This window comes from Leopardus geoffroyi, chromosome D3 (assembly GCF_018350155.1).
Source record: "Leopardus geoffroyi isolate Oge1 chromosome D3, O.geoffroyi_Oge1_pat1.0, whole genome shotgun sequence".
In the NCBI taxonomy this organism is placed as follows: Eukaryota; Metazoa; Chordata; class Mammalia; order Carnivora; family Felidae; genus Leopardus; species Leopardus geoffroyi.
Genome location: NC_059339.1, coordinates 80080853 through 80105854, shown reverse-complemented (window position 1 = coordinate 80105854; position 25002 = coordinate 80080853). Strand labels below are relative to the sequence as shown.

The window sequence follows — 25002 nt, the reverse complement described above, 5'->3', positions numbered from 1 at the left end:
ATTGGCTTATGTTTTTTTAATTGAAAAAAATATATTCATTCTTGAGAGAAAGAGAGAGACAGAGCACGTGGGGGAGGGAGACAGAGGGAGCAGAGAGCGAGAGGGAGACACAGAATCCAAAGCAGGTTCCAGGCTCTGAGCTGTCAGCACAGAGCCCAACATGGGGCTTGAACCCACAAACTGTGAGATCACAACCTGAGCTGAAGTCGGATGCTTCACCGACTGAGCCACCCAGGTGCCTGGCATAATTGGCTTCTAAAGTAAATACGCTTTCCCATCACGTTGTGACTACCTGCTCCAAGAGTCCTGCTTTTTACAAAGTGAATTTTCTTGCCTCCAAGGCTTTAGGTGTCTTTCTCTTCTACTTTACTGGAGGGGGGGGGAACCCCCCAAAACAACATGCAGCCAAGCCTCCAGTGGCTCTCAAGAGGGCCAGATCAGGGCTCCCAGGCACCTGTAATAAGAACTCTTTGCCCTTCCCCCAACTTGAATGTCCCTTCGGAGAAAAGATCACAGTGTGCCTTCGGGGTCAGGTATGAGGATTATGTGGATAGTTGGTTCTCCAACCTGATCAACCTTGGACTCCATAGACGGTGTCCATCCAGCGGATGGTCAGGATGACAGCCCAGACGCAGAACCAGCGGGGAACACGGTGTCCCCACCCTCCGTTCCGCTGGGAAGACGGCCCAGGCAAATCAAACAGGAAAAACGGCTGCATTTGTTCATCAGGGACAAGGAACATTTTGCTATTGAAGACCGGAGGTGACTGTAGTGGCTTCTCCATTTGAAGGGCACTGGCATCACTCATTTCCACGGGAAAACGAATTCCCTCCTGCTCAGTGGAGCTGGGGGGACCGAAGATTTGCTGTCCCTGGCACTTGTCGTCACCTGAGGTGGGTGGCCTTGTGCTTAGGGGGTGTGTGGGAGCTTCTGGCTGAGCAGAGGCAGGAGCAGGCCTGGAACTGAGTAGGGGCCCAGGGGGCAGCTACATTGTCTGAGAAATTACAGAACGGAGTCAAAGGGTAGGGGCAAAGGAAGTTCAGAAATGGAGAAATTGGGAAATTGGGAAAGAACTGGCGGGGGGTGGGGGTGGCCATGATGGACAAGATACAGATGCCGTGGAGAAAACTGCCCAGTGAGAAGTTTCCAACATGGGGGATTCACATCACTGATGTCATTTGTACCTTCTCCAGGTAATGATAATGAATATTTCTGAGGTACTTAGGCCGGGCCAGATACACTAATTGGGTTATTTCTCGGAATGACCATTATGAAGTGGGTTCTATTAATATGCTCGTTTTGGGGGTGAGAGAGGGAAGCACAAAGGGGTTAAGTAACTTGCTCAAGATCACAAAGCCTTTAAGTGATGTGAACCCCAAGTCTGAGCCCAGGGGCCCACCGTCTTGACCACAGAGCCGCATTCATTGCCCAGGCCTGCAGTTAGGCTACTGTGTACACACGCTTTGGGGGGCAGGGAGTTTGGGCAAGGGAGGCTGACTGGGCGCCTGGCTGGGGTAGCTCAGCAGAGAGATAAGAAGGGCTCTGAGGGGCAGGCCTAGGGGGTAGGCAAGCCAGGTAAGCAGGAGTTGGCCTTGAAGCAGGGCCAGATCTCCTGAGGCTGGGATGTACAGAGACCCTGGAAAGGTCCCCAGGAGGCAGCTTGGGCCACGTGAGTTTCCTCGATGGACTTTGGGATTTTGTGTCGTGCCTGACTAGACAAATAACATTATTAGAATTAACATTTTCCAGCTCTTAGATGTTTTTAAAGATTCTACAAATGACATATTGCATTTTTTGCGTCTTGCTTTTCAACCTTTTTTGTGATTCATCTGTATTATTGCATGAAGTCTATATTTGTTTTCACTGTTTACAGGATCCCACAGAACCAATGCCTATGCCAGAAGTTACTTATCTATTCTATTGTTAATGGACACTTGGGTCGTTTCTACTTTGAGGCTATTTTGTGAAACAACGACCTGAGCCTGTTCGGTCATACGTCCTGGTGCCTGTCTGCACAGATCTCTGTAGGGTGTTGGGATATTGTGATTTATAATAAGAAATATATGTTTAGGGGTGCCTGGGTGGCGCAGTCGGTTAAGCGACCGACTTCAGCCAGGTCACGATCTCGCCGTCCGTGAGTTCGAGCCCCGCGTCAGGCTCTGGGCTGATGGCTCAGAGCCTGGAGCCTGTTTCCGATTCTGTGTCTCCCTCTCTCTCTGCCCCTCCCCCATTCATGCTCTGTCTCTCTCTGTCCCAAAAATAAATAAACGTTGAAAAAAAAAATTAAAAAAAAAAAAATTAAAAAAAAAAAAAGAAATATATGTTTAGTCTTTATCCTGTGATCAGCACAGAGCTCAGGAAACCCTTGGGATTTCCTAAGTGGTAAGAGTAATAAAGGTGTCTTTTGGTATGTTAATGAGGTGACTTGAGAAGTCCCTAGGTCACCTAAGGATGGGGGGGGGGGGCGCTGGTTCCCAAGGGAACCAACCAAATGCTAAGAGGGTTGGCCCTTTCAGTCCCACCCTCACCACCTTCTCCCCTCTGGGGAGGGGGAGGGGTGGAAGTTGATTCAATCACCAATGACCAATGATTTCATCAATCATGCCTTTGTAATGAGGCCTCCATAAAAACCCAAAAGGAGAGGGTTCTGAGAGCTTCTGGGTTGGTGAACACGTGAAGGTGCTCCTGGAGAGGGCATGGAAGTTCCACACCTCTTCTCCATACCTTGCCCTATGAATTTCTTCCTTCCATCTGGCTGTTCCTGAGAGATATCCTTTTATAATAAACTGGCAATCTATGAGTAAAATGTTTCCCTGAGTGCTGTGGGCTGTTGTAGCAAATTAATGACTCCAAGGAGGGGGTCATGGAAACCTCTGATTTACAGCCCACTGGTCAGAAGAACCAGGTAACATCTTGGACTTGTGGTTGGTGTTGGAAGGGACGGGGGCAGTCTTGTGGGACTGAGCCTTTAGCCTGTGGGATCTGGTGTGGGAGATTTGCTTGGTGTGGGGGTAAAAAAAACCCCACATCAGAACTGGTGTCAGAATCACAGTTGTAGGCCTGGTAGTAAGATATCTAGGTCATAGGGGACGCATACCTCACACTTGGTCATAGAATGCCAAACTGTTCTCCAAGGTCCCTACCCCTGGTTCATTCCCACCAACAGTGTCTGTGCCTTTGTTTCTTTGTCGACAATTGGTATTATTAGAACTGCTCAAATTTTACCAATATGCCGGGTACATAAGAGTATATATCATTATGGCTTTCCTTTGCAGGTTCTTGATGAAAAATGACATTGGGTAGCTTTCCCCCTGTTTATCAACTATTTGGATTTTCTCTTTTGTGAAGAGCTTGTTGGAGTGTCTTGCTTATATTTAAAATTTGCTCTTTTTCTTATTTTCTTACTGCCAAAAGTCCTTCATGTATTTTGAATACTATGTTGTATTTACATGTATTTCAAACATTGTCTCCCACTCTGTGGTTTTCTTTTGTCCTCTCTTTATGGTGTCTTTGGATGAAGAGAAGTCATTGAATCTACCAGTCTTTTCCTTATGGTTAGTGCCTGTTGTTTCTTCTGTATGAAATCCTTCCCGATTCCAAGGTCATGAGAATATTCTGCTTTATTATTGTTTAAAAGCGTTATCATCTCATACATTTTCAACCAGTTATCTTGTTTTCAGCCACATCTTCCTTCTTTCAGAAGCTCCAGGTGCCTGACCTTTCTGAGATTCTGAAACACCAACAGATCTGCTTCTTGGTTTCACCCAATACCATGAAGGTTTCAACTTTCTCTGATCTGTTCTTAGTTACTGGTCATCTATCTACTTTTCAGCTTCCAAAATGTTGGTACTTTCACCTTCTTTCCCTGTTATCTTCGTCCCTATGGTTTTTTTTCTGGGTGTTTGTGCATGCATACAATTTTCCTGTCACATTAGTGGGGTCTCAGGAGAGATAGTCAATAAATGTTAGTGTTCAAATTTCCACGTTTAATCAGAAGTCACAGCAGCATTGCTAATAAAGCAGGCAAAATTGGAAACAATCTAAATAAATAAATAAGTAAAGTATGGTAGGTCCATGCAATGGAATAGTATGTATCATGGACAACATTGTGTTACATAGAAGCAGGCCAGTGAGGTAGTTAAGGGCATAAGACTCTGACACTCACCAGCTGTGTACCTCTCCATCCCTCAGTTTTCCCATCTGTAAAATGGGATAATTGTATGTAGAGATGTTGTGAGGATTAAGAGTTAATATATGTAAAGAAAGATGAACAACTGTAGGTATATAGTCAGAAGTACATAAAGGTGATTATTGTTAAAAAAAAAAAAAAGGAGAGAGATTTTTTGTTACTAATGAAAGAATGAAGTGGATTTATACCCAGAAGAATGGCAATCTCTCCAAGGTATTTTATTAAGTTTAAAAAAGCAGCGGGGCGCCTGGGTGGCGCAGTCGGTTAAGCGTCCGACTTCAGCCAGGTCACGATCTCGCGGTCCGTGAGTTCGAGCCCCGCGTCAGGCTCTGGGCTGATGGCTCAGAGCCTGGAGCCTGTTTCCGATTCTGTGTCTCCCTCTCTCTCTGCCCCTCCCCCGTTCATGCTCTGTCTCTTTCTGTCCCAAAAATAAATAAACGTTGAAAAAAAAAAAATTAAAAAAGCAGCAAGGTGAAAACCAGTATGTATAAGAGAAAAAGAAAATACCTGTAAGAAAAGCAGTGTGATCATATTTTAAAAAGAACTAATGTGCATACATATATGTGCTGAACATTTCTGAAAGGATACTGTAGAACTGTTAAGAGAGGTTTTCTTGGAGTAGAAGGCAAAAGGGACTTTATTTAATGTCTTTTGGTACTCTTTGATTTTTTTTCTTTTATCATGTGTTTTACTGTTATAATTAAAAACAAGCAGATTAAAATGTAGACAATTGTTTTAGCTGGAGGTTAGTTACAGTATCTCTACTTTTATGTATGTTTGAAATTTTCCAGAGTAAAAAAACTTCTTAAATAAATTAAAGCAACAAGTATCTTCATCAGACATTCTGCAAAATCCAGTGTTGAATATTTGGACGGCGTGAAATAATGCCTTGAAGAAAGCTTCCTTGTCAAGCTACATAGGGACATTCCCATGGAGGCAGACAGGAGCCACATCGTAGAGAACCAGTTATTCTAGAAGAAAGCTACTGAGGTCATAGTATGATTGTAGGATAATTTTTAAAAACTATTTTGAAAAACGTCTAGGCCCTAAAATGTTTTCTAGAGATCCTGGTGTTCAATTTCAGGAGCCCATCAAAGACAGCCTTTTTAGGGAACCCCTAGCTTTGTCTATACTTAACTATGGACACAATGACCTTCCATCTGAGTGAGAACACAGATTAACTTCTCAATTCCCACAGAAGGTTGTTGACCCTACCATCTGCTTACTTGGTTTCCAAATTATATGCACCAACCCTTGTGCAGCAAAATGTAGGATCAAGCGATGTATACTCTCACCAATAGGTTCAACTTAAACTATCGTTTACCCAGCTCATCGCGCTGGATGGGAAAGGTGGTCAACCCAGATGATTGCCTGTGTAGCATGTGCGTTCCATTTATTCCTGTAAGTATTCTGAATTTCCTTTGATCAGATTAGAACACCAGAAGCCTTGATACTTGAACTAAATCTGATTAGTTCCACATAAGATTATCTAATGCTGCTATAAGAAACGGCCACATGAAATTTATTTCTGCTCTTGCTATAAAATGATGTTCACGATACCACCCATATAACCCCATCTGAAAAGTTTATTTCGGAAATTGGAGCCCAGAAAATTTTCCTATACCACTATGGAACTGAAAAGATTTCTTCCAGTACTGAAAATCACATAATTTAAGCATTTCTCTCATTTTCTCAAGCTCTTGGGAAGCTAGGATCCATGGCTCAATCACAGCAGCTCTGTTAACCAGAATAATGCGCTTGTATTCTCCTTTATTTTCCATCTCTAAATTTTGTGTGTGTCTGTTATTGTCTCTCTGCATTATTTAGCAGATCTCTTCAAAAGTTTAATAGATTATATCCCACACAGGTACACATTTCTTCGGGCAACTGGGAACTTGATCTCTTTCTTCTGGCAGGATAATTAGAAATGGTTTCACGAAGACACGGCACTTGAACCAAATCTTTGGGGATAGGAAGCTCTGACAAATTCTAGCAGAAGAAACAGTGTGAGTAAAGAAGTGACGGAAGGAAAGCACAGCCCATATTTGGGAAATGGTAGGATTTGCTTTGGTCAAGGCATGAGGTATAAGAGATGAATGGAAACCGAACTGAAAGATGGCTACACAATCTCAGTAGAAACTCTGTAGGAACTCACACATTAGGCATTACAGCATAAGAGAAGGATTTTTTTTTCCCAAAATAAGGGAAACTATTGTATATATTTCAGGCAGAGCATAGATACTATCAAGACAAAGTATAAAGACCAAAGTAAAAGAACAGGACTGCCACAGCAAGGTCCCAGCTGATGTGGCTTTGAAATGGGACTAAAAGCCCCTACGGAGGGCCCGGAAAGAACACGGAAGAAGAGAGTGGCATCGAGCCTACAGGCCAGCGGCCAGGCTCTCTCCCAAATTCTGCTGCTGTGGATGTTTAAGTCATTCTTTTCTTTAGGAGTCCCTTGGTCAACATAAATCAAACAGTATCACACACTTAACCATGGCATTGAAACGGACTCTTGCCTGATAATTCATGAGGGAAGGTCTTTTGTTTCTGATTTGTTTCAACAGAAGAATTCCAGCCAATAACTTCAGAAAGGATATTAAGAATTCCAGCCAATAACTTCAGAAAGTTTAATAATTACCATTGTGCCACTTTGAAATAGTGGATCTAGGCTACACTCATCGATGAATGCTGCCAAATATCAGGCGAGCCTTTGAGGGCAGGAAAGGGTAGCATGTCCCCAAGAGAAAGCACATCTAAAGATGAAAGGCTTCCTAATGGAGTGATCAGTCCGACCCGCTGGCTGATCTAGGACAGACAGGCATTGGGAAACATGGGATTGGCAGAAATAACACACCTCGTGACAAGAAACAATAGTTGGGTGCACCACCACCTAGGAAGAATGCTTGCCTAAAATAATTGAACTTGAATCTAATCACAAACTCAAGATGTAAATATCATTTTACAGGAGAAACAGTTGGAGGAGAAACTGGTTAAATGACACCCTGAGGCAGCGACCAGCCAAATCTAAAATGTGCAAATTCTACAGGACAAATAACCCATTTTCAAACAGATCAATGGCATTATTTAAAAAAGTGTGCAACAGAATCGAATAAAAGGGGTTAAGAAACATTCAAATCGAATGCAATGTATGGATCTTCTTTGGGTCTCAACCCGAATAAACCAACCTTGAGACGACATTTTTAAGACAAAGAAGTTTGAAGAGTACGTGAAGTCAAGGAATTACGGCAAAAGTTTTAGGATAGTGCCATGCTGGTTATCTTAAAAAAAAAAAAACCAAACAAAACATCCTTATCAGGTAGGGAGGCACACTGAAATATTCACCTACCGGTGAAATCACATGATGTTTAGGATTTACTTCAAAACACTCCAGAAGAAAAATCAAGGGGATAGGTGAAGTAAGATTTGTAAGATATTGGTAACTATTGAAGCTGGGGTTCATATATTCATCTTTTTACTTCTGTGCATGTTAGAATATTTCTGTCTTACAGAGATGCTTGTTTTAACAGACTTCTTATAGTGACTAGTTTGAAAAACGTTTCTATATTTGTTTTGTAATTGATGAGAGAAAAGGGTCGTTTTCACATATGGTATGTGAATTCGGACAGAGATGATGAAGGGACTAAGTACATTATTTTACCTACTATAAAATGGCACTTTTCTGTACTTATGGTTTGTGGAGATCAGAGATAAATACCTTTCGTGACTCTGAGAAAGAAAAAAATTTTTGAACTAAATTATCTCCTGGCTTCCACTGCGCACATCCTTGTAAGCATCAAGGCCATAGTACCCTCCGTGAGCCAAAGGAAGACTGGCTCCTCTCCCCAGCTTATCTGATTGACAGCATAACCCAAAAGGCCTGGACCACACACAGCAACAAGCCCCATATGCCAGCGTGGATTCCTCAGGCTGAAACCCGGTCTGTTAAAAGGTTCCCGCCGGATACTGACGAGCCGACTAAAAAATGTGTTCATCTATTTAGTCCCTTGGTCAGCAAAATTGTTTTTTACGTTTATTCATTTTTGAGAGACAGAGAGAGACAAGAGCACGAGAGAGGGAGGAGCTGGGAGACACAGAATCCAAAGCAGGCTCCAGGCTCCGAGCCATCAGCACAGAGCCTGACGCAGGGCTAGAACTCACAAGCCATGAGATCATGACCTGAGCCAAAGCTGGATGCTTAACCGACTGAGCCACCCAGGCACCCCTCTTGGTCAGCAAATATAACAGAGCATTGCTTATGTGTATTTTAAGAGTGCAAGTCTTTAAACGAATAGCTTATCTCCTAACTCAGATCTCCTCCTCCTCCTCACCTCCATTATCATCACAATCATGCTTATTCTGAAATGGTCAAATGGGAGAACATTGTAGGAGACAGAGCCAGTTACCTACTATATAGGAAGAACAGGTGCCCAAAAAGAACGATAGGCAGAGTTCAGCACCGACAAAATGTTCCTGTTATCTTGAGGACAGATCCTGTTCATCCTCCGTGGTAGATGTTGGAATGTACCCAGATCCCATTTAGAAGTAAAGAACTAGATTGTCAGCTGCCGGAAATATTGCCAGCAGGTGGCCCTCAGCTGTCATCCCCCTTGAGGAATTACCTTGCCTGAAAACAGTTATTGTGCCCCAGAGAACCCCACTTCCTGGGAAGCCAATGAGTGGTTGACTCAGGAGTATAAAGGCCTTGGCCCCTCAGTGTAAGACAAATCTGAAAAGCCAGGCCAGCTTCTGAGCTCCCCATGGGGTTGGCTGAAGCCTGCCTTCTCCGGTCTAGTCCCGCTTCCTTCCTTCCTCTTCCCCAGGTGCTGATCCTGAGAATACTCCCTACCAAACTTCAGCGGCTGATCTCCATCTCAGAGTGTGCTTCCCAGAGAACCCAACCTGGGACACCTCCAATGACACCACTCTCCAGAAGAGTTAGACAGATGCCCTCAAAGGAGCCATCCTGCTGTCCCCAGCTATTGTTAGGAGATGTGAAGCCACGTCTAACTCCTGCCTCGTTCTGCCTTCTCATAAATAGGTGGCTGAGAGAAGGGAAGGAGAAATCAAGTCACTGATACTCACTGCCCAGGAACGACCACCACGCGTCTCACAGAAAGGCGTTGGACATGCCATTGTTGCCAACATCTCAATTAACAACATCTTCGCTGAAATTTACTTTTTGGCCTAAATCACTTGGATACAAAGAATATTAAATGGGGGGCGCCTGGGGGGCGCAGTCAGTTAAGCGTCCGACTTCAGCCAGGTCACAATCTCGCGGTCCGGGAGTTCGAGCCCCGCGTCAGGCTCTGGGCTGATGGCTCAGAGCCTGGAGCCTGTTTCCGATTCTGTGTCTCCCTCTCTCTCTGTCTCTCCCCCGTTCATGCTCTGTCTCTCTCTGTCCCAAAAATAAATAAACGTTGAAAAAAAAAATTAAAAAAAAAAAAAGAATATTAAATGGTTGCCTTGCTCAAAAGTATTTATTATGGAAATAATGTTATTCCTTCTGCTACCCCCCCCCCCCACCCAGGTAGACCACATACGTACTGGGGCGAGAAGAGCAGGCATCTCCTCCCAGGACAAAAGACAAGCACGGGACCAGAAGTGTCTGTCTTAAATGCCACTGGCTCCATGGGTCTTGTGTTCACCGCTGTGCCTGGCACAGAACCTGGCACTCGATAGGAGTGCCTTATGAAGGATTCACTTAATTCAAGAGAGAAAGAAGGAGAGATCCCATCTTTGCCATGAACCTCTTATTGGAGCCCTGACCAGGATGTCGTGTATTCTAACCTAGGACCTTGAGCTCTTTGCTGGAAGCTATTCTATGTTCCTCTTTGTCTCCCTGCTCCCTGTCAATGAGTCTGGTACACAGTAGGTGCTCCGGAAGGTATGACTTGAGTGAATGAAAGAAAGTTCTGCAGATCAAGGGTAGTGTGTAATCACCTATTGCTGGGTAACAACCAACATCAAATCTTAGCAGCTCCAATGGCCACCATTACCTGCTCACCATTCTGGGCTCAGCTGGGCAGTCCTCTGGGGGGTTACTCATGAAGCTATAGGGTCTGAGAAGGCCTCATGCAAATGTCTGGGGCTTCCAGCCAGGGAGCCTCAGTTCTCTTCCGTATGACGTCTCTGGCAGACAAGGATAGATGCCCATGTAGCTGTGCTTCTGAAGCCTCTGCCTGAGTCACCTGTGCTGGTGCACAGAGGCCAGTGTGAGCCACTGGGAGGAGATGACCCAGGTCCTAGATGCAGGGAGGAGAGATTTATTAGAGGCCACGAATCACGTCACCTATCATGACCTACCATGGGCACATCATCCCAGGTTTAGCCACTTGGGGCCAGAATTCTGGAAGGATTATTCTTCCAGGGGTTCCCAGGTGACTGGATCTTGGATTTAGGTGTTTCAGAAGCAGCAAAACAACAACATAACAACTCGGGAATAGTCGGGCAAAACCCTGCAGAGGATCTACGTGCACACGCCCACAGTGGCAGCAGGTACAGATGGCCTGGGGTGGGAGTTGCCACAATGGTGGCCTGGACAACCTCCTCCTCTGAACTTAGCTCAGGAGTTCCATCCCCTCCTGAACCTCTAGGGGTAGCGGGCCTGGCCACCTAGATTGGAGGCTGGGGGCAACTATGCCAACGACTAGGCCTGGGGGCAGGAAGCCGTGAATGAAGGGATCAGAAGAAGAGGTGCGGGGACAGGTCTGGGAGCTGGAACCAGAAAGGTCTCAGCCATACCCTTGGCTGCTGAATTGGTCAGCCGAGGACACTGGCTGCTCTCCAACCCCCATACACCCCAGAGCTTGGCCCACCGTGTACCCTGGAACCTCAGAGCTCGGCACTCAGGTCCTCTCTCCACTCATCTTTTGGAACCCCTGACTGTCATGCTCTGAGTAATTAGTAAAATTAGTTTGCCATAATTATATCATTTCTCTTCTCATCGCCTTCAACATGGCAGAAACATTTATGCGAAGTGGGAATGTTATCAATAATCAAGTATTTATATAACATCTGCTGTGAGACAAAAACCAACTGAATTAAGATTTTCCAAGGTGAACTATTTCAATTCCTGAGACTTCCAGAACTCTCAGACCCTAGCTGGGAAGTGATTTATTTAGGAGGCATGGGGAGAGAAATGTCTGTGGCTAGTGATAAACCTTTGGGGTAGAGGTGAATGCATGTTTCCATGGGTCACAAGTTAAGGATGATTTAGGATCGGGACAGAATGACCCGGGTTTAGTTATGCAGAGATCTGTTTATTCCTGTGCAGGTTTTCAGGTTCTTTGAAGCAGTGTGGTCCACAGGAGGAAGAAAAGAGGCAGGAGACACCCCCACCCACCCACCCAACGCAATCCCTCAAAGTAAGGTACATTTACAGGTGCCACATTTATAGGACTCCAACATATTTTGGGGAAAGGCAATACAACCAACAACACCAGCCTCCCCCATAGGCCACATGTCTGGGAAAATCCTTTCTTCTGTAGCAATTGGGAAGAGGGATGCTGAGAGGCTCGGAGCCCCATCTAAGATTTGGCCCAGAAGTCTCTGAAATCTTGGGGAAAAAAACTGGCCCCCAGTTCTAAAGCTTTAGTGGTTCTCCATTGTGCTGACTTCCAACTAGAGTCTAGAAGTCACCTTTGGAGGTGCAGTTAATTCATTTGCTTTGGGAAAAATACACTGATACCCGTTATATATATGCAAACTAAGGCAAGTATCCTGTTCTGAAATAGGATGACTCAAGGTAAAGGCATTTCTTGTAATAGAAAAGTCTGTCTTCATTAATTTGCAGAGTGTTTCTGGGGGAAACTCTTTCTGGGGGAAAGTCAGGCCTGGATTCTGGGTAGGGCAAAAACGGTTTCAAGGGCCTTCCTTTGCTTGGGGTGGGGACGGGAGAGGCGGATGGTGGGTGGGAGTTGTAGGCTGTGCAATCTGGAGCCAGGCTGGAGGCTAAGGAGCAAGTTACCCTGAAGCCGCAGTGGTGTGCAGGAGCTAGCTGTGTGGACTTTCGACAAATGGTAAAATTGTCATGAATTTTGCAAGCTAGTTGGTAGGCATGGCCGTCATTAAAAATTAAATTACGGGGCCACTTGGGTGGCTCAGTCAGTTAAGCGTCCAACTCTGGATGTTGCTCAGGTCACGATCTCATGGTTTGTGAGTTTGAGCCCTGCATGAGGCTCCGCGCTTGGGATTCTCTCTCTCTTCCTCTCTCTCTTTCTCTCTCTCTGCCCCTCCCCTGCTCCTGCTCTCTCTCTCTCTCAAAATAAATAAATAAACTTTAAAAATTAAATTATGTCAACTGACATTTAATAAATGATATTAAAAATAGAGTTAACAAATACTCAAGCTCATTGCTTCTTAATTATTTTACGACATTTTCTATTACCTGTACTGTTGAGGGCTATTGTGTCAGTTGGTGGAAATTCTTTGGACGTCGCACCACTGTGCATCTCTTCCCAACTCCCCTCGATGAAATCAGCCACAGCGGTGGGGTATTTACACCACAGGAAGTACACACACTAGGAATCAAACTCGTCTAGCCGGTTGCTAAGCACTTACCGACACACACTTCGTGCAGGGGACACTGTGGAGATTCTGGGAGTCATCCGGTTTCCAACACTGCTTGCCTCTTCCGTGCTGGAAAAATGGAATTAAGGAGCAGGCTAGTGCCAAAGCCCAGGGCAAACCAACGTGGAGGAGCCCAGCAGCCTGGGCAAGCAGGTGACAAGGTGGCAGGAGGGGACGTGTAAACGGGGTGCAGCTCAATCCAGACAGCGGCACCTCTAAGGACTTGGGCGCCACATAAGCTCAGTGCTAGCAGCTGAGTGCTGCTGGCCCAGCTCCCTTCCGAGACCCCCAAATTAAAAAGAACATATCAACATGGCTCACGGATTCTCAGAAACAGTCTCAGAAGGGAACCCGAGAAAGGGCCGAGTTTCCCCTCATCCCACAGGCAGGGGCTCCCACTGTTGTTTTCAGGGAGCGTGACAGCTTCTCAGTTGCAGAAGGCCAATCAATGCAGTCTTTCCTATAGGCTTTCTCAGGACCTACAGTGATCTCCTGTGCCCACGACTCTCCAAGGGGTGCCATTTGTAGCATTTCCCAAAGTTAGCTGTGCACAAAGTATCTCAGAGGCCAGGGCTCCACAAAGGCAAACTTTGGAAAGCTCAAAACCAGCCACGTGGACATCATGGAAAACGACCTGGCCAGCCAGGCGTTTTCCAACCCCAGCATAGCTCAGTGATCCCGAAAAAAGGAAATGCTTATTATTTTCCCACTCATGATTGTGCTCAGGAGGAGCCCGCCCTCAGACCCCTTCCTCCTCACTCCATCCCCCAATGTATGCAACGGGAAGGAATCTTCGTGCAATGATCTAATACGGAAGAACAAACAGCAGAATACTGGCAATCCCATTGGGCAGCCAGAAAACTTCAGTGAGGGCCAGGGTGGTGAAATTTAGCAAACAAAAATATAGTTATATTTTTTTTAAGTATAGCTCAGTTAAATTTACATTTCAGCTAAGCAAGGAATACTTTTTAATATCTGCATGTTCCGTGTAGTATTGGGGACGTACAAATGCTAACAACATATTTGTTGTTTTCCTGGACATTTAAGTGGGCATCCCGTATTTTCCTGGGACCACAAGTGAGGGCGGGGTTTTGGGGGTCAGATCTGGTGGGATTGTGAGTTTGGCCACCTAATTGGTAACATGAGTAAGGTTAGCAACCTCTTTGACCCTCAGTTTCCCAGTGATGAGTAATTATGAGAGACAATATTTCTTTCATAGGTCGGTGGGTAGGATTTGAAAGTTCATAAATGGACTCCAGCATGAACTATTAGCACATCGTCATTGCTTAACCACCGTTGGTTCCACTCTATCCTCACACTGTTCTCTTTTATTGGGGTTAATTGCTGAGGAAACACATAATTTTGCTGGACTCCTGAAGGTTATCATGAGTCACAGAGCCACTTTGTGAGACTTTCCCTGCCTACCTTTCAGCTTCTTTGGGGCTTTGGTAGTTCAGGGTCAGGACCTGACTGACAGTTGCCTTCTCATTATTCCCAGGATAGCCCTGTAAGTCTCAACCAACCTCAGAGCCATCTAGAAGCCATTGTGAGACTAAATCGGTAGCCCCTTGTCTACCTAGTAATTGAAACATTCAACAGTTCTACCAGGGACAAGTAGCTCAAATCTTCACAGAAGCCTCCACGTGTGGATTTCACAAATAATGTTCAGTTGGCTTGTGAACTACTGCTGGAAAAACAGGCCCGGGAGGAAAGAAAAGTTCTGCTCACGTGGTTCTCCTCCGTGTCTTTCCCCGTCACTCTGGCCGACATAGCTCCGTTTTATTCTCAATTTCCCAGGCTACTGAAGGACAGCTGCAGAATCAATGCCCCAAAGATGGTGACGACTTCAAGTTGGATTTGTCCTGACGCTGGTTTATATAATCATTTTGATCACATAGTTAATACTCCAATTATATTCCATTTGGACTGATGCTCATTATTTAACATTCATTTGGAGTACGTATGCCTGGGTTAACTGGAAAAAAATCGGTTGTCTTGGGAAGGGAGGTGAATTCAAGGCAAATTTGGAGCAACTCAATGTTCTAAACTGCTTGTGTATAATTCTGGAAGTAGATAATCCATATGTAGCATATAGACAGCTAACTTAAAAAAAAAAAAAAAAGCCATTTCCTGCAAGAGAAATGAGAACAGTCCAAGGTTGCCATTGTTCTAATTCTGGTTTTGGTTTTCCCCAGAGCACAGGAATCTTCGCAATCTTTTCAAAACAACGTTAAGGAAGTCGAAAGCTTCCTTTTAATGAAAATACAACCTCATTTGAATGTTTAAAAATATCCGTGGAGCATGAGATCAATTGCTATTCTACCTGCTACCTGGGTATCTAGGATGTTTGTAAGAGTTTTAATTAAATAGTGACTGGGAAAAAGCCATAATTTAAGGGTGCAGTTACCCAGAACAACACTTTATTTCATCATTAACTTCTTCGGATTGATCTAAAGTGTATAGAATCCTTGCTTTTAGGTAACAAAACAAACTCTGCCCATCATCAGCAACTATTTTTAACTGTTTTTAGAGTCGATTCGTGGGCAAGACCATATGCTAGTGAGGATCGGAGCGAGGGGGTCTCTCGTGCACGGCTGGAGTGGAAACATGTGCTTACCAGACAGTCCAGCCTGCAAACCACGTCCACATGAAAACCTGTATGTGAAGGTTTATAGCAATGTTATTCATAATTACCCCAAACTGGAAATAACCCAAATGTGGCTCAACCGGCGAACAAATAAACTACTACATAGTAATACTGCTCAGTCGTAAAAAGGAACAAACTCCTTATACATGCAGAAACCAGCATTGTACCCAGAGAAAGAGGCCAGCCTCAAATGGCTACACACCATATGATTCCATTTATTGCGGAAAAGGCAAAGCTGCAGGGACAGAGAATTGATGCGTGGTTGCCAGGGGCTGGTGTGGGGAGGAAATGACTGACAACAAAGGATCAGGAGGGAACTCTGAGAATAACAGAAGCATTCTATGTCTTGATTGTGGCGTGGTTATATGACCACATGCATTTGTTGGAATTTATAGAACTGTAGATCTTTTTGAAAGGTAAATTTTACTGCATGTAAATAACATAGTCTCAATAAAACTGATTGAAGAACCGGGCCTTTTGTGACTTCCTAGGTATCATACTGATGTTGAATAAGCCTTTGTCAACAGCCTTGATGCCCTGTGGGCAGGGTGGGTGGGTCCTTTGCCCGTCCGATGTCTAGCAGGTGCTGCGTTATACCTGCTCTCTTCTGTCCGAGCAGGAGGCAATGCACTCAGTTGACAGGGCCCGTGGCTGAACTGCAGTGCTCTTGGAGAACAGTGGTCACCATCTGTCCCTTTTGGAAAAGGTTCTCTGTCACATGGACGTTGTCTACTCATCGACCACACCATCCATGGATGCTGGGATGTGGGCGTGTCAAGTAACTGCTGGCTTTATATTTGTTTGCTTGGCTTTAAAGCTGTCTTAGCCATGTCATGGTGGCTGTTTCCTTATTTATAACAAACGCTGTAACAGATATGCAGTCATCGACGCAGATCTAGAGGGTCCATAGCACACACGTGGTGGGGTGCCGTCACGGGCCAATGCCCATCAGCCACCACGGGGGGTTGCTCATTCTTCTAACACCGTACATGAATCTACATCTGCTCTACGTGCTAAAAGAGGATAAGCAGGGGGCGCCTGGGTGGCGCAGTCGGTTAAGCGTCCGACTTCAGCCAGGTCAGGATCTCGCGGTCCGTGAGTTCGAGCCCCGTGTCAGGCTCTGGGCTGATGGCTCAGAGCCTGGAGCCTGTTTCCGATTCTGTGTCTCCCTCTCTCTCTGCCCCTCCCCCGTTCATGCTCTGTCTCTCTCTGTCCCCAAAATAAAAATAAACGTTGAAAAAAAAATTAAAAAAATAAAATAAAAGAGGATAAGCAGTATCATCCTACTCACAGAATGGGATCTTTTTTGGGACGCGGGCCCACAGACTGTAGGTTTAGGATATAAAGTATCTAATGCAGAGCGTGAGGGCTCGCTATTGAATTTGAGGAACTAAGATTATAATGAAAAGCTTTGCAGTCTTTTAAAATTATTTTCATTACTGACTTCTTTCGTGCACAGCAGTTCAACCCTATGTACATCATTTCGCTACAGCTAAAAACGGAATAGTTTAGAGGAAGGAAAACATACCGGATATGAACATGCCCCGCTATCTGCAAAATCATTACAATAGCGGGCAGGAACACAAACTCTGGAGCGTGGGTGCAAAATCCACATACTAGCTTTGCGAGCTTGTGGAAGTTCATTAACCTCTCTGACCCTATTTCCTGTTCTGTAAAGTTAACAATAGTCCCCTCATAGGTTTGCTGTAGTGACATAACCTGTGTGTACATTACTCAGCAGGTTGCTTCAGGCAAATGGTGGTCTTTTGCCCAAGTGCTAACTGATGTGAGGGGAGGCTTGCTCTTTACTCACATTCTCTCTTCTTCCTGCAACAGACTTGTCAGTGATTGCGGCTGTTGCCCCTTCCCTGCTGGCAGCCACAAGTGGATTTATTTACAATGGGAATTTAAGGTCAAGAACAGAGACTCAGCCTTAAATGACAGCTCGGCACCGGGAAAGGATCCTAGTCAGAGCTCAGGGCCCCGGTTGTGCTGACAGGCCTGACATTTAAACTCTTGCAGGGCTTAAGGTCTGTATCGTTTATGGTCAGGAATTATTTTCCTCCCAGATTTGTTGGGATATAATTGCTATACAACATCGTGTAAGTTTAAGGCACACAATGGCTGATTTGATACATGTATATACTGTGAAATTATTACCACAATAAGGTTAGCACTTCCATCACCTCATAAATTACTATTTTGCACGTGTGTGTGTGTGTGTGTGTGTGTGGTAAAAACATGCAAGATCACCTCCCTTAGCAACTTGCAAATATTTAATACAGTGTTGCTAACTATAGTCACCAAGCTGTGTATTAAACCCCCCAGAACCTACACAACTTATAACTGGGTGTTTGTACCCTTTGACCAACATCTCCCCGTTTCCCCCACCCCCATGCCCCTGGAAAACACCATTATAGTCCCTGTCTCTGTGAGTTTGGTTTTTTAGATTCTGCATCTAAGTGACATTGTACAGTATTTGTCTTTGTCTGACTTATTTGACTTAGCGTGATGTCCTCAAGGTCCATCCTTGTCGCAAATGGCGGGACTTCCTTCTCTTCTACGGCTGCTTCATACATCAGGAATTGTTGCTCTATCCTTCCTTTACTCTCTGAATCATAGCCAGTTCCAGCTTAATAAAAATGCCTGTTTTAAAAAGGAAGACTCACGAGGAATGCCTATCTAAACAGCCCCGCCTTCCCCCCATCTTCTCCAGAGCAGAACCTTAAAGTGTTGCTGCTTCTTCTTATGGCTTCCAGCTAGAAAAATACATCTCTTCTTGAGTCACAAACAATAGCAGAATTAGGAAGAGAAAAAGGTCCTACGGTGACCTCATCCTGTTTGCGCTTGTCATCGGACCTAAGCAGTTTGGGGCTATGCATAGTTTAGGGTGCACACATGGTCCACCCTCCTCCGTCCTCTGCTGGACACATTCCTGCCACAGGTCTGACTGTCCCAGGTGGCCTTGTTTTATGTTAGTGACCCTCCTTGGCCACAGCTGGTTGGGGTGACCCACACAGCCTATGAACGATACTCTGATTATGTTATGTTGGGCTGGCCAGAGTCCATCTCTCAGAATTTGGACCTGTCGTATGTAGAAACCGGGTAGCTCATATACTGTACGTATACCTACACAAAGTTTATATATTACATACACACACAAACGCACATATCTGGCCAGTAGGTAGTGGACACTGGGAATGGAAGCCTTTGGGACCCGAAGATTGGGTAAGAGAGCAGCCGTTACACGCACCGTGCAGAGCAAAATTATGAAGGGAGACGGGGAGGAACAGGAAGGAGGACGCACAGAGGGGCAGCGTCTGGAGCTATGTCATTCCTACCCTTCCGACATTCTGGGGTTCATTTTTCCCTGCTTTCCTGAGATTCTTCCCTGAATTGATGTGACTTCACCTGACTGGGTTCCTAGTCCCCGAAACCTTTGTACAAACCACCGAAGCGGTCAGAGGCATTGCCATGGGTTTCAACTACCACCAGGCAGGGCTTAATGGTGTAAAAACCCATTTTTTAAAGCCAGTGCTATGGATCCATACACGCTGCCACTGGCTGAAATGGTGAGGCAGCGTCCAAACCCGGCCCTTTGTGTCTGAGGGGGTCCTTCCTGGGGAAGACGGGGTCTGGACTTCACCGTGAAGAGAAGCAATATGCCCACGGGTGCAAGAGGAACAAACAGGGTAATTTCTAGGAAGAGGCCACGTTCTAAGAGAGCAATTGGTAGGAGGTTAAGCTCTAGCAAGAAGATCTCACCATGGCACCCTCTGCAGTCAGGGGCCCTGGGGTGAGGGAGGCTCAGGAGGAAGGGGACAAGGACAGAGACGGATAGAGGAAAGGAGAAAGGGACATGGAAAGAGGAAACACAGAAAAGAGGGCAGGGAAGTTGGAGAGGAATCGTGGAGGAGGATGGGGAGGGGCAGCCAGAGAGACTCTCTGGTTCTGATACTTTCTTCTCATCAGTGACCCCTACTCCAAGTCATGGCCTCTCCTCATCTAGATTGTCCTTGTTTTCTGATTTTTTTTTTTTCTTTTAAAAAGAGTCACTAATACCTTCCTTGTCTATCTCACAGGAAAGAAGTCAGGTCCAGGGGAAGAACTGTGGGAAAAAAGCTGAAGTCTGAGAGAACAGCATATGCAAAGGCCCCGAGGCAGGCGGTGTGTGCACTAGAGAGAAGAGCAGGGCCACTGGCGTAGAAGAGAATAGTGTGAGATGAACCTGGAAGGCGTGGGGCCATGGAGTCCACGTGAAAGACTTTGTTTGGTCCTTTGGATAGGGAGGGGTAGTAGTGGTCAGCTTCACAATATCCTGATTCCTCTTTTCCCATCATCTGTCCCCCTCTGGCATGTTCCTCTTTACCACCTGCATGTGTAAATACAGCCACATCTGCTTTATTTTTCCTATTTCCTATTAATTGCTGGAACCCCATATGTCCAATCGCTCACACGTGAAGCCTCCCCCTCTAGAAACCCAAGCTCTGGGGCGCCTGGGTGGCGCAGTCGGTTAAGCGTCCGACTTCGGCTCAGGTCACGATCTCGCGGTCCGTGAGTTCGAGCCCCGCGTCGGGCTCTGGGCTGATGGCTCAGAGCCTGGAGCCTGTTTCCGATTCTGTGTCTCCCTCTCTCTCTGACCCTCCCCCGTTCATGCTCTGTCTCTCTCTGTCCCAAAAATAAATAAACGTTGAAAAAAAAAAAAAAAAAAAAAAAAAGAAACCCAAGCTCTTACTCAGTCTAAAGGGAACAGATTATCATCCCAAACACCCCAGAGAGGATGGGAAAGGCTAGCGAGCTCAGTTGTGCCTTGTCACGGCCTCTGGTCACTGTCTAGCACTGTCCCAGTCATACAGACACTTGTGTACTGCTGAGGGGAGGCGAGGCCCCAGGGTTAAAGGCAGACTTACCTTGCTCGCACATGGCCGGCCGTTGTCTCCAGGGCTGGGTCGGAGGAGGCTGGGCCTGCACGAGCCCCCGCCTGTCCAGCTCCAACCCCACCACCAGCACAAGAGTCCCTCTGGAGCCTTTGGTGTCCTTCCTGCTGGGGGACCTCACTTAGGATGATCCTGATCCTTCGAGAAGCTCCCTAGCATTGACCCTCTTGGGACGTGCTGGGCTTCCTCCCTGCAGACAAGGGCCAACGGCAGAGGCATTCATCAGGGCACAAGAGCCCCTGTCACCCTCCGGCCAACAGACATGATGTAGCCCTCCATTCACGTGACCAACAGCCTTTCCCCTGATAACAAAATCTATTCCCAAGGCCACCTGCTCTCTTCATTTCCACACACAGAGGATAATAGAGTTTGTCTTTATTTTTTTCTCCTCACCCAGTAGCTCATTAATATAATATTATTAATATAAAAAGAATGAAATGGGGGCACCTGGGTGGCTCAGTCGGTTAAGTGTCTGACTCTTCTTTTTTTTTTTTTTAACGTTTATTCATTTTTGAGAGACAGAGACAGCGTGAGCAGGGGAGAGGCAGAGAGAGAGAGGGAGACACAGAATCCGAAGCAGGCTCCAGGCTCTGAGCTGTCAGCACAGAGCCCGATGCGGGGCTTGAACTCACAGACCGCAAGATCGTGACCTGACCTGAAGTTGGATGCTTAACCCACTGAGCCAGCCAGGCGCCCCAAGAGTCAGACTCTTGGTTTCGGCTCAGGTCGTGGTCTCACGGTTCGTGAGACTGAGCCCTACGTCAGGCTCTGTGCTAGCAGTGCAGAGCCTGCTTGGGATTCTCTCTCTCCCCCTCTCTCTCTGCCCCTCCCCAGCTGGCATGCATGCACTCTCACTCTCTCTCAAAATAAGTAAATAGACGTTAAAAAAAAAAAATCATCAAATTGGTGACGGACATTAAGGAGGGCACGTGTTGGGATGAGCACTGGGCGTCATAGGTAAGGGATGCATCCCCGGATTTCCTCCTGAACCAACACGACACTGTATGCTAACTACCTTGAATGCAAATAAATAAGTTTAAAAAAATCAGAAAATATCAATAGAAAAACATTTCATGTTTCTTCGGCCGATAAAAGACATTTCTAACGGCATGGGACTCACAAAACGCAGTTTCCGTGGGTGAGCGTGCTCCCTAGAAATGGGACTGCTGTGCATTCCGTGAAGCCTTACAGGATATGACAGTCCCCTCAGCACATGGTGGCTCCTGGCCCTGACACTGCGAGTCCTGCTGTGAAATGTGGTTTCATGGTGGACATACTGACTTTGAGTAAACATTACTGGTATCCATCTCCTGAGACGTAACTTCCTTAGAAAATAAAAAAAAACTTTAACGGCTTTATTTTTTCTAATAGTAAATACTTCCAGAATGTTCCAAAAGCCTTAAGTATGTATTCTTCCATGGTTTCTTTGCCATTGAAGTAGAAAGGCCTTAAAAACCTATATATTCTTGTATCCAGAATATCTAAAGAACTTCCAAAACTCAGTAACAAACAACCCAATTAAAAAGTGGGCAAAAGGGGCCCCTGGCTGGCTCAGTTGGTAGAGCGCGTGATTCTTGGTCTCAGTGTTTTGAGTTCGAGCCCCACGTTGGGCATAGAGTTTACTTAAAAAAAAAAAAAAAGTGGGCAAAAGATTGGAACACATGCCTCACCAAGTAAGAGATAAAGATAACCAAATAAGCATATGAGAAGATGCTCAGCTGTGGACTGCAGATTAAAGCCATGATGAGATACTATACATCTAGCAGAATGGCTCAGATTAAAACAAACAACTGGGGTGCCCGGGTGGCTCAGTCGGTTAAGCGTCTGACTCTTGATCTCAGCTCAGATCACGATCTCATGGTTCGTGAATCTGAGCCCCACTTCAGGCTCTGAGCTGACAGGGCAGAGCCTGCTTGGGATTCTCTCTCTCTCTCTCTCTCTCAACAAACTTTAAAAAATTAAACAAAACAGACAAGTGACAATACCAAGTCCTGACGAGGATGTGGATCAACCGGGACTCTCATTCACGGCTGATGTGAATGCAAAATGGCACAGCCACTTTGAAACACAATTTTGATTGAAAAACAATTTTGCAATTATATATACAGTCCCAAACTGGAGAGAATCCAACTGTGGGTGAATGGATAAACTGTGGAGCATCCATACCACGGAATACTACTCAGCAACAAAAAGGAACAAATTACGGACGCCTCCAACAACTTGGATGGAGCCTCAGGGCAAGAAGCCAAACTCGAATGGCTACTTTACTATATAATTCCATTTACACGACATACTGGAAAAGGGAAAACTATAGGGACAGAGAATAGATCGTGGTTGCCAGGGTGCAGGGGTAGCACAAAGAGGGCTGATTAGAAAAAGAAACAGGCTGGGGCGCCTGGGTGGCGCAGTCGGTTAAGCGTCCGACTTCAGCCAGGTCACGATCTCGCGGTCCGTGAGTTCGAGCCCCGCGTCGGGCTCTGGGCTGATGGCTCAGAGCCTGGAGCCTGTTTCCGATTCTGTGTCTCCCTCTCTCTCTGCCCCTCCCCCGTTCATGCTCTGTCTCTCTCTGTCCCAAAAATAAATAAATGTTGAAAAAAAAAAAAAAAAAAAAAAAAAAAAAAAAAAGAAAAAGAAACAGGAAGTTTTAGGGTGCTGAAAATAGTCTATGTCTTGATTGTGGTGGCTGTACAACTATACATTTTTGTCACAATTTATAATAAAAATGTATACCTAAAAAGGGTGAATCTTACTGGAGGTAAATCACAAACTCAATAAACCTGATGTCAAAAATTATGTTTGCTTTTCCACTGATATAGTAAATATCTAAAAAAAAGCTCTTTTAAGAACTTTACTTATCTGTTGTGGGTGTTTTTTTTTTTGTTTTGTTTTTTGTTTTTTGTTTTTTGTTTTTTGAAGCAGGCTCCACAGCTAGCACAGAGCCTAACGCAGGGCCCGAACTCACAACCCTGGGATCAAGACCGAGCTGACACCAAGAGCTGGATGCCCGAACAACTGAGCCACCCAGGCGCCCCTCTTTTAAGAACTTTAAATATGCATTTCCCCATGGTTTCTTTGCCACTGTAATAGGTCACAAAAATCAATAAACTGAATTTTCTTTTCTACTTTAGGGTAAGATGTTTTGCCTCCTCTGCCTAAATTAAGACAACTCATAAGAGTCGCATCTTAAGAATGTAGTTTTTCTCATGACTCTATAGTCCACGTAGCTTATTTCCGGGGCTACACCTGCCCATAAGAAATCAAGAGCCTGGGTCACAGTGAAACACTCCAGTTACCCCCCGCCCCCCCGAAGGGGCTTGGGCCTATAAGCCACCTCTTCCAAGCTGGTGGCCAATTTATTATCCTATCCTTCCCAAACTGGGAGAGACATCAGGGACACGGGGAGAAAAAGAAACACAGCCTTTCAACCTGCTATCCCTCGGTTTCCCCAAATGTCTGAGGCCAGGAGAGAAAGGCCCACCAGCGTCCATTCTAACTGTACTGGCCAGTTAAGGCAGTATATTATGGGCTACATGGGACATAAGCCCCCTTCTCTCCAAGGGTGATGGCAGAAGATGACAAGTTTGGGTCAGCCATCACAGTCTTGTGAATTCGCTACAGAAAAGGCACAGCCCTCAGACCTAGCTTCCAACAGTGGGAGCGGCACCTGGGCGGCTCAGTGGGTTAAGTGGCCGACTTCGGCTCAGGTCATGATCTCATGGTTTGTGAGTTCGAGCCCTGTGTCAGGCTCTGTGCTGACAGCTCAAGCCTGGAACCTGCTTTGATTCTGTGTCTCCCTCTCTTGCTGCCCCTCCCCCCCCCAAAATAAATAAACATTAAAATTTTTTTTAAAAAGAGTGGGAAGGCGTCCAAGGTGGATGGCGGGGGGAGTTTACAGGAAGTGAGCATGAGGTCTGAGACCGCCCGCTGAGTCCAGGGATGGAGAGCTGTAGGAGACAGAGGGAGAGTGACGTGTGACAGATGGGGCTCTGCAGCCACCATCTTCTAGGAGCTCTGCCGGTGCATAGGGACTCATCCCACTTCATTCTCGCACCACCGTATATACGCTAATATTGTCATCTTCAATTAACATACGTGGGAGATAAGGCTAAGAAGTCAAGCCGCAGGAGGGAAGTCCGTAAGCGAGGGGCAGGGCTGAGTTTTGACCTCAGGTCTGACTGCTACTCTTCTGCTCGTCCCATTACATAGGGGAACAGGGGAACCTCACCGGTGCCTTGCAGTAGAATGAAGTTACTATCAAAGTCCTGCAATTTGTCATTTAACGTCTATGCTATTGCTAATCTTATTCTTTTTTTTAGGTGTATTTATTTATTTTGAGAGAGAGAGAGTGCATGCTAGCAGGGAAGGGAGAGAGAGAGAGAGAGAGAGAGAGAGAGAGAGAGAGAGAGAGTTCCAAGCAGCCTCTGTGATGTCAGCGTATAGCCTGAGTGGGTGTGGGGCTTGAACTCGTGAACCATGAGATCATGCCCTGAGCTGAGATAAAGAGTCGGACACTTAACCGACTGAGCCACCCAGGCGCCCCCCACCCCAGCTCCCCAGTTACCTTATTCTTAAATGAAGAGTTTGTTGTTGTTGTTTGGAAAGTGTTCCTGCACAGTCAGCTTTACGAAGGGGAGTGGAAGAAAGAGTTGTTAACTAAG

The 25002-nt window shown here is 45.7% G+C and overlaps 1 long non-coding RNA gene across 1 annotated transcript; it reads left to right on the top strand.

Annotated features, from left to right (window-relative positions):
- Window positions 1-152: 152 nt before the first annotated feature.
- LOC123587826 lies at window positions 153-11118 on the top strand. Its single transcript, XR_006707546.1, has 2 exons — window positions 153-1193; window positions 9720-11118. It is a non-coding gene; the product is annotated as an uncharacterized LOC123587826 (long non-coding RNA).
- Window positions 11119-25002: the final 13884 nt, after the last annotated feature.